General features: G+C 46.9%; 1 long non-coding RNA gene across 1 annotated transcript; it reads left to right on the top strand.

The window, feature by feature from the left end:
* Positions 1–4,264: 4,264 nt before the first annotated feature.
* Positions 4,265–8,879, top strand: LOC116984190. Its single transcript, XR_004414910.1, has 3 exons — positions 4,265–4,276; positions 5,111–5,122; positions 8,849–8,879. It is a non-coding gene; the product is annotated as an uncharacterized LOC116984190 (long non-coding RNA).
* The last annotated feature ends 790 nt before the right edge of the window (positions 8,880–9,669 follow it).

Below are 9,669 nucleotides of genomic sequence, written 5' to 3'. Positions count from 1 at the left end.
CTAAAGGGATACGGTATGGAGAGAAAGCAGGTACAGGATACTGAGTTGGATGATCAGCCATGATCATATTGAATGGCGGTGCAGGCTTGAAGGGCCGAATGGCCTACCCCTGCACCTATTTTCTATGTTTCTAAATGAAGAATTGAGAGAAATTTGAAGAATTGAATGAAAATTGAGGATTTGAGTGAAAGAGAGGGGGGAGGTGGAAGAGAGGGAAGGAGAGATGGAGGGAGAGAGGGAGAGAGAGAGAGAAAGGAGAGGGAGAGATGAGATGAGGGAGAGGTGAGAGCTCTGCTCGTCGATACTCCGCTCTCCTCGGTGCTTTTATATCCCCGGGTTCTCGCGCCCTGCATCTTCGCGCTCTTGTCCGCTCTCGTTGTTGCTCTCGCTTTCTCTTTGCCCCTATCGTTGCCTTTCTGCCTGTCTCGGCTCGTTTCTTGTCTCTCTCTTTTTTTCTTCTCGCGCTCTCTCTCCCCTGCTGGTTTTTGTGCTCTCTTTCTCTTTCCTCTCGCTCTTTCTTCCTCTCTCCTCTCTTTTTTCTTCTTGTTTCGGTTTCGTCTTTTCTTTTTGTTCTGTCTTGCGTCGTGCCCCCCGCTCGTCCTGCCGCCTTGCTTGCCCGCGCGCTGCCTTTTGCTGCTGGCGCGGTGCCGGGCCGCGCCTCTCTTCGGGGGCGCTCGCTCGCTCTCGCTCCCCGGCGCGCTTGCGGTCCCGTTCTTTTGCGCTCGGTGCTCGTGCCGCGCGCTCGCCCCGCTCGCCTCGCTCTGGCCCGCTAGAGGAGAGGGAGAGAGAGAGAAATGAGAGTGGTGGCATTTGTGCGTGCGCGCGTGGAGGGAGTGCATGTGTGCGGGCCCACAATACTCCAGGTGTGGTCTCACCAGGGCCCTGTACAACTGCAGAAGAACCTCTTTGCTCCTATATTCGATTCCTCTTGTTATGAAGGCCAACAGGCCAAAACTGTACACAATACTCCAGGTGTGGTCTCATCAAGGCCCCGTACAACTGCAGAAGAACCTCTTTGCTCCTATACTCAACTCTTTCTCCATTTTCTTTAGTGTCCTTTCCAAATAAAATGAAAACATCTTTTACACTTTGTGGACAACTCGATGTTTGAAGTATGTTCTTCAACCAGTTTAGTTTGGAGATACAGCACGGAAACAGGTCCTTCGGCCCACTGAGTCCGTGCCGAATAGCGATCACCCGTTCACACACTAGTTTAGTTTAGAGATACAGCACGGAAACAGGTCCTTCGGCCCAGCGAGTCCATGCCGACCAGCGATCCCCGCACACTAACACTATCCTACACACACACACACACACACACACACACACACACACACATACACACACACACACACACACACACACACACGCGTGCGTGCTACGGGACAATTTACAGTCTTTACCAGAAGACAATTAACCTACAAACCCGCACATCTTTGGAGTGGGAGGAAACCGGAGCGCCCGGAGAAATCCCGCGCAGGTCACGGGGAGAGCACATGTAAACTCCGCACAGACTGCACCCGTGGTCGGGATGGAACCCGAGTCTCTGGCGCTGTGAGTAGGCAACTCTACCGCTGCACCATCGCAACGACTAGAGAGAGAGGGAGAGGTGAATACTTCTCTCTCCCTCGTCCCCCCCCTCTCTCTCTCCCTCTCCCTGCTTCACTCTCTCTCTCTCCCTCCCTCTCTCCCTCCCCCCCTCCTTTTACCCTTTCTCTTTCCCCCTCTCTCTCCCTCCCTCCCTCCCTCTCTCTCCCCCTCTCTCTCTCCCTCCCCTCTCTCTCTCTCACCCTCTCTCTCTCCCTCCCTCCCCCTCCTTTTACCTTCTCTTTCCCCCTCTCTCCCTCCCTCCCTCTCTCTCCCCTTCTCTCCCTCTCTCGCCCTCACTCTCTCTCTCCCTCTCTCTCTCCCTACCTCCCTCCCTCCCTCTCTCTCTCTCTCCCTACCTCCCTCCCTCCCTCCCTCCCTCTCTCTCTCTCCCTACCTCCCTACCTCCCTACCTCCCTCCCTCCCTCCCTCTCTCTCTCTCTCTCCGACACACACACACACACACACACAGAGGGAGGGAAGGTGGGATAGAGGGAAGGAGAGAGGGTGGGACAGAGGAAAGGCGTCCGACTAATCCCTCAAAACTCTCCAAAATTCCTACCCCCTCTCTCTCTCTATTATCTCCCCCTTCTCCCCTCTCTCCCCCTCCTCATTTCTCTCCTCCTTCTCTCCTTCCTCCTCTCCCTCCCTCACCATCCTTTCTTTTACCCTTTGTCAATTCAATTCAATTTAAAAAACTTTATTGTCATGATAAAAAAAAACATTGTTATGTTGCCAAAGTATAAAACATGACATACACATTTAAAATGCATAAGTATAAATACAAGTATACAGTGCATGGATAGATATGTCCCTGTACATAAACTCGCAAAAGGCCTATAGCCCTTTATTGATTGCTACACGTTCTTGCAGCTGTAAGCAGTACAACACAATAGCAAGTTTAACAATTCAATATTAATTTCTTAATGTTAGTTAATGTCAATTAGTGTGTGCGTACATATGTGCATGTTGGTCATTCACTGTCTCTCAGGTTATGGCATGCTGTTACGTATTGTGCACCAAGATGTGCCGTATTTCCTTCGCCAAGGATTATTCTTAGTTTTGATGTATCATCTAGTTCTTTAAAATCAGGGGTTGCCACACTGAGTTTGTCAAAGTATGCTTTCCTTGTTTTGTCAATTTTATTTGCATTTTAGCAGGAAGTGCACCTCTGTTTCAACCTCATCTGTCAAACAGTGGCCGCATATTCTGTTTTCTCTTGGTTGCCAGAATCTCTTCTGTCTTCCTTTTTCATTGCCAAATGGTGGTCACGTAACTTGTATTTGGTGAGGGTCTGTCTCTGCTTTATGTCTCTAACAATTGAGAGATAGTCTGCCAATTTATAATCTCTTTTTAGGGCACGGTAACATTCTAATCTGCTTTGGCTTTTGGTTTCTTTATCCCAATGTTCCAATTACGTTTCTTTACATTGTTTGATAATTTGGTTCACTCTAACTGGTGATTGGGGGTCAGTATTGATCTGAGGACGGTCATGGTTTAACTGGATAGGGTTTAACTGCATAGGGTAGGTAGTCTCAGTACCAACTGACACAGGGAACTCTTTTCTGGGTTCCCCTCTTGTGTTTGAAGGGCTTTAAACTGGAGGGTATCTGGGGGGCTAGATTTAAGGTGATTCCAAAAATTTAGTGCTCTTTTCTGGATATTTATTATCAGTGGGTATCTGCCTAGTTCCGCCCTACATGCATTTGTTGGTGTTTTCCTTTGGATACGGAGGATGTTCCGACAAAATTCCACATGCAGGGCCTCCGTTGTATGTTTTTCCCATTTACTATAACTATGGTGACTGAGCGGACCCCATACTTCACTACCAGAAAGCGCAATAGGCTGGATTACACTGTCCAATATTTTAAGCCAGATTTTAATTGGGATTTGGATGTTGCAGAATCTTCTTTTTATTGCATACAGAGCTCTTCGAGCTTTCTCTTTTAGTGCATTCACTGCCATATTGAAGCTCCCTGATGCTGAAACAGTTAGACCAAGGTAAGTATAGCTCATAGTATAGCTCATAGTGTGTTCGATAACAGTACCATTGAGAGTAAATTTGTATTTGTATTTATCTTCCTGACATCTGGGTCTTTTCTGAAAAATCATGATGTTGGTTTTCTTTAGATTTACTGCCAGGGCCCAATTTTGGCAGTACTCATCAAGTAGGTCCAACTGTTGCTGCAGTCTCTGTTCTGTGGGGGACAGCAGAACCAAGTCATCCGCATAAAACAGGGATTTTACCTCTCCGTCCAGAAGACAGAGGCCCAGCGCTGTGCTCTGGTCCAACTTTACTGCCAAATCGTTGATATATACATTAAACAGTGTCGGGCTCAGATTGCAGCCTTGCCGGACGCCTCTTCTCTGGGCGAAGAGATCTGTGCATTTGTCCACAATTTTAACGCCACATTTATTATTCAGATACATTGATTTGATAAGGTCATATGCCTTTCCGCCTATACCACAGTCGAGGAGTTTGTAATAGAGCCCTTCATGCCAAATAGAGTCAAATGCTTTCTCAAAGTCAATAAAACAGGCAAATATGTTTCCATTTTTTGCTTGGTGTACATGTTTTTCAATGAGAGTGTGGAGGGTATAAATGTGGTCAGTGGAACGGTGTTTTGGGAGGAAGCCAATTTGTTTTTCAGATTCAGATTCAGATTCAGATTCAATTTTAATTGTCATTGTCAGTGTACAGTACAGAGACAACGAAATGCATTTAGCATCTCCCTGGAAGAGCGACATAGCAAATGATTTAAATAAATAATAATAAGTGATAATAAGTGTCCGGGGGGTGGGGGGGTGATTGGCAGTCACCGAGGTACGTTGTTGAGTAGAGTGACAGCCGCCGGGAAGAAGCTGTTCCTGGACCTGCTGGTTCGGCAACGGAGAGACCTGTAGCGCCTCCCGGATGGTAGGAGGGTAAACAGTCCATGGTTGGGGTGAGAGCAGTCCTTGGCGATGCTGAGCGCCCTCCGCAGATAACGCTTGCTTTGGACAGACTCAATGGAGGGGAGCGAGGAACCGGTGATGCGTTGGGCAATTTTCACCACCCTCTGCAATGCCTTCCGGTCGGAGACAGAGCAGTTGCCATACCATACTGTGATGCAGTTGGTAAGGATGCTCTCGATGGTGCAGCGGTAGAAGTTCACCAGGATCTGAGGAGACAGATGGACCTTCTTCAGTCTCCTCAGGAAGAAGAGACGCTGGTGAGCCTTCTTGATCAGAGTTGAGGTATTGTGGGTCCAAGAGAGGTCATCGGAGATGTTGACTCCCAGGAACCTGAAGCTAGAAACACGTTCCACCTCCGTCCCGTTAATGTGGATGGGGATGTGCGTGCCGCCCCTGGACTTCCTGAAGTCTACAATGAGCTCCTTGGTCTTCTTGGAGTTAAGGGCCAGGTTGTTGTCAGCGCACCATGCTGCTAAGTGCTGGACCTCCTCCCTGTAGGCCGACTCATCGTTGTTGCTGATGAGGCCAATCACCGTTGTATCATCTGCATACTTGATGATGGTGTTAGTACCATGTACAGGTGTGCAGTCATAGGTGAAGAGGGAGTAGAGGAGGGGGCTCAGCACACAGCCCTGTGGAACGCCGGTGTTCAGGGTGAGGGTTGAAGAGGTGTGCTTGTCTAACCTAACAGACTGGGGTCTGTTGGTTAGAAAGTCCAGTATCCAGTTGCAGAGGGAGGGGTCGATGCCCAGGTTACCGAGTTTGGTGATCAGTTTTGATGGTATAATGGTGTTGAATGCTGAGCTGTAATCGATGAACAGCATTCTTACGTAAGTGTCTCTGTTGTCGAGGTGGGAGAGGGCGGAGTGAAGTGCCGTTGAGATGGCATCCTCCGTACTCCTGTTCTTGCGGTAGGCAAACTGATAGGGATCCAGTGTGGGGGGTAGGCAGCTTTTCAGGTGTGCCAGGACCAGCCTCTCGAAGCACTTGGTGATGATGGGGGTAAGTGCAACTGGGCGGAAGTCGTTGAGGCTTGCCGCAGTGGAGTGTTTTGGCACTGGCACGATGGAGGTGGATTTAAGGCACGTGGGGACAACTGCTTGGGCAAGTGACAGGTTGAAGATGTCAGTCCCGACGTCTGTCAGCTGCGCAGCACAGGCCCTGAGCACGCGCCCGGGGATGCCGTCAGGGCCAGCAGCTTTACGTGCATTAGTCCTACTCAGTGCCACGAGAATTTTTTGACACTTTTACTGAGAATGTTGTGTTTGTTAAGGAAATCCGGCATTCTGTTATTTATGATACTGCAGAATAACTTCCCTAGGCAGCTACTGACACATATGCCACGATAATTATTTGGGTCTAATTTGTTTCCACTCTTATAAATGGATGAAATAAGCCCTTGACACCAAAATATCAGGGAAATAACTGAACGTAGTATGATGTTGAACAGCCTAAGCACTATGTCCTGCATCTCCGGAGTGCGGTACTTGAGCATTTCATTTTTAATGCTGTCTGGACCACAGGCTTTCCTTGAGTGGAGAGATTTTATTTTTATGGCCAGTTCTTCCAAAGTAATTGGGGAATCAAGAGGGTTTTGATAATGTTTAATTACTGTTTCTAGTGTTTGGAGTTTTACTTTGATATGGGAATAATTTGAGTTTATTTTATTTATTGGGATGTCTTTATATAGATTTTTGAAGTGTGCTCTCCAGATATCACCGTCTTGAATTGGTAGTGTTTGTAGTTTTGTTGTGCTCAGGTTATTCCACATATCCCAAAATTGGTTTTGATTTATGGAATTTTCAATTTCTTCAAGTCTCTTGTGAGTGTAATTTTGTCTTTTGTTCCTAATCGTGTGTTTATACCTTTTAAGAGTTTCCTTATATCTAATACGTAAGTCTGGGTTGGTTGGTTGACGGTGTTTTTGGTTCAATATTTTCCTCAGGTCTTTTCTGACACTTTTACACTCATGGTCGAACCATTTTTCATGGTTGTGTTTTTTGATAATTTTTCTCTTCTGTTTCACAAGGTCAGCTTTGATGGCTGCCTTGTGAAAGATCATGTTAATGTCATTTATAGCCATGTTTACACCATCCCTAGTAGTCTCATATGGGTTTGTCTTGAATTTCAGTATTTTATTTGTGAGATCGGGTGAGTTCAGGGCCATGATGAATTTATCTCCACTATCTGAAGCCCATTTGTAAGTCTGATTTAGTTTATACAGCTTACTGGGTTCCTTTTTTACGTCTTTAATTTGAACAGAAATTTTAGGTACACGTTGATTTGACTATGGTATGAAACAGGGGACTGCTGCCTAACAGTGAATTCACTGATAGTGCAGGGGTCTATGTCAGTAATTGCATAGTCTACCACGCTAGACCCAAGAGCTGAGGAATATGTAAACCTTCCCAGCGAGTCCCCTCTGAGCCTACCATTAACTATGTACAGGCCCAAGGCTCGACAGAGATGCATTACCTCTCTACCACGTTTACATATTTCACAGTCAAGGTTGTTTCAGTTAGTGATATTTGGTGTGACATACAAGGGGGCTTGACCGAACACATGGTTGTTGCCCTGTGGGTCTATGGAATCGGGTTCACATCAGGTCCTTGCATTCAGGTCTCCACATAGTAGCACGTTTCCCTGGGCCTGGAAATGATTGATTTCCCTGTGGAGAGTTTCAAATATATCCTCTTCAAAATATGGCGATTCTGTAGGGGGTATGTAGGCGGCACATAGATATATATCTTTTCCAATTATTCCAATTTTTTAATCTAGTTTCAACCATATATGTGATTTCCCCTGTTTTATTGATGTAATGTGACTGTCTAGTTCTTCTTTGTACCACACCAAGACCCCCCCCGGATGTTCTGCCCTTATGTATATCAGTAGTTTTTACTGAGGGCACCATGACTTCATGGTACCCTGAGGGACAGTGAATGAACGTATCCTTTCGATACCATGTTTCTGTTAATATCATTATATCAGTGTCTTCTATAGACTTTAGGAACTCAGGGTTCCCAGTCTTCATCCCGAAAGTTGAAGTAGAGACCTTGGATATTCCAGCAGCCTATATGGAATGAACTCATTTATTTTGTATTTATATTCGCTTCTTTTTTAGTTTAAATAAAACCTATTTTGTGGGTCAGGTGCGAAAACACTAGTTTTTTCTATAATTGGGGAATGTTAGGTAGTTTTGTATGCCATGGTAAGGCAGACTCATACTGCCACCCAGTAATAATAACTATGTCAATAATCAATATCAACAGTATTAATATTAATATCAACAATATCCACAATACTAATTCAGTGCAATCATATCAACAATATCCACAGTACTAATTCAGTGCAATCATATCAACAATATCCACAGTACTAATTCAGTGCAATCATATCAACAATATCCACAGTACTAATTCAGTGCAATCATATGCTGTTTTTAACAGTCACTCGGAAGGGACTGTTTATATATTTGTATCCTTTGTTACCATTGGAGGTGGGAACATAGGGTGTGCAGCAGCTGCCTGATCTCTCCCATCTCCGAGGTGATCCACAGCTGTGGCTTGAGTGATGAGCTGGAGGCAATGGCGGCCCTGGCTGGGCTGTTCTGTCTCCTCACAGTTTGGCGGGTTGTCCTGGCATGGTGGGGGGGAGGAAGTCCAGATTGGCCTCTTGGATTCCCATTGATTGAGGGGGTGGGAAGGTTACGTCCCAGAGCAGTATATTTGAGGTTCTTTGCGAAGACCCTCACCCCCTGTCTGTTTAGATTACAATAATACAATACCGTTTATTTGTCATTTGAACCTCACATTAAGTTCAAACGAAATTTGGTTTCTGCAGTCATACAAGAAAAGAACCAAGACACACACCAACACAGTTTACACAAACATCCATCACAGTGAATCTCCTCCTCACTGTGATGGAACGCAAAGTCTTGTCCACAAAGATGTACTCCATCATGGAGGTCCCATAAACCGATGGTCGGGTGGTGGGCCAATTTGACATTAGGGAGGGTGACACATCCTCTGCTGATCTCCATGTTGGTATCGTGAACCACATGGGGTGGGGTATCCATCCTGGGGAGCAGGGTAGATATCACAATCCTCGATTCAGGGAATTCCTTGCTGGCCTTTTCTGCCATCCTCGTTATTGCTCCAGCAGTACGATGGCGTAATGTGCGCAGGTCATTCGTGCCTGTATGGATCACAAGGTGTTGAGGGTTCCCGATGGTGTCTTTGGTCAGGACCCTCATTGCCTGGTCTGTGGTGCTGCACCTTTTGACTAATACCTGGCGACCTGGGAACAGCCTCTGGGGGTCCAGAAATTTCCCGTTGGAATCAGTCAGTAGGACCACCTTGGGGTTTTGCTCTTCAGACTGGGGGGCAGGAAGTTGGGTGAGGCTGGGGTGAGGGTTGGCTGTTGACTGTGTACCTGGGGCAAGCTGTGTAACAGAAGGGGTGTCCACTAATGGTGTATTGGTGGGCTGAGTGCAGCTCAGAGAGGTCGGAGCAGCCATGGGAAAGTGAGCAGCAGCTGGGCTCTGTGTGTTTTCATGTGTCTTTTTTGGGACTTCTGGGTGAATGACTGCATTTAGAGTCTTGCGTTCAGTTCTGGGCACCGTGTTACTGGAAAGATATCGTTGAGCTTGGAAAGGGCGCGTATTTACGAGGATGTTGCCAGGACTCGAGGGGCCTGAGCTACAGAGAGAGATTGGGGCAAGCTAGGACTGTATTCCTTGGAGCGCAGGAGGATGAGGGGTGGTCTTATAGAGGTATACAAAATCACCAGAGGAATAGATCGGGTAGATGCACAGAGTCTCTTGCCCAGAGTAGGGGAATCGAGGACCCGAGGACATGTGTTCAAGGGGAGTGAGGCGGGGGTGGGAAAAATGAATAGGAATCTGAGGGGCAACTTTTCCACACAGGATGGTGGGTGTATGGAACGAGCTGCTGGAGGAGGTAGTTAAGGCTGGGACTATCGCAACACTAGGACAGGTACATGGATAGGACAAGTTTGGAGGGATATGGGCCAAAGGCTGGCAGGTGGGATTAGTGTAGATGGGGCATGTTGGTCAGGGTGGGACTACTGTAGATGGGGCAATTTGGTCGGGGTGGGACTAGTGTAGAT

The sequence above is a fragment of the Amblyraja radiata genome, chromosome 19, assembly GCF_010909765.2.
Source record: "Amblyraja radiata isolate CabotCenter1 chromosome 19, sAmbRad1.1.pri, whole genome shotgun sequence".
NCBI classification, from domain to species: Eukaryota; Metazoa; Chordata; class Chondrichthyes; order Rajiformes; family Rajidae; genus Amblyraja; species Amblyraja radiata.
Note: the sequence above shows the minus strand (reverse complement) of the source record. Positions and strands in the feature narration are given on the sequence as shown.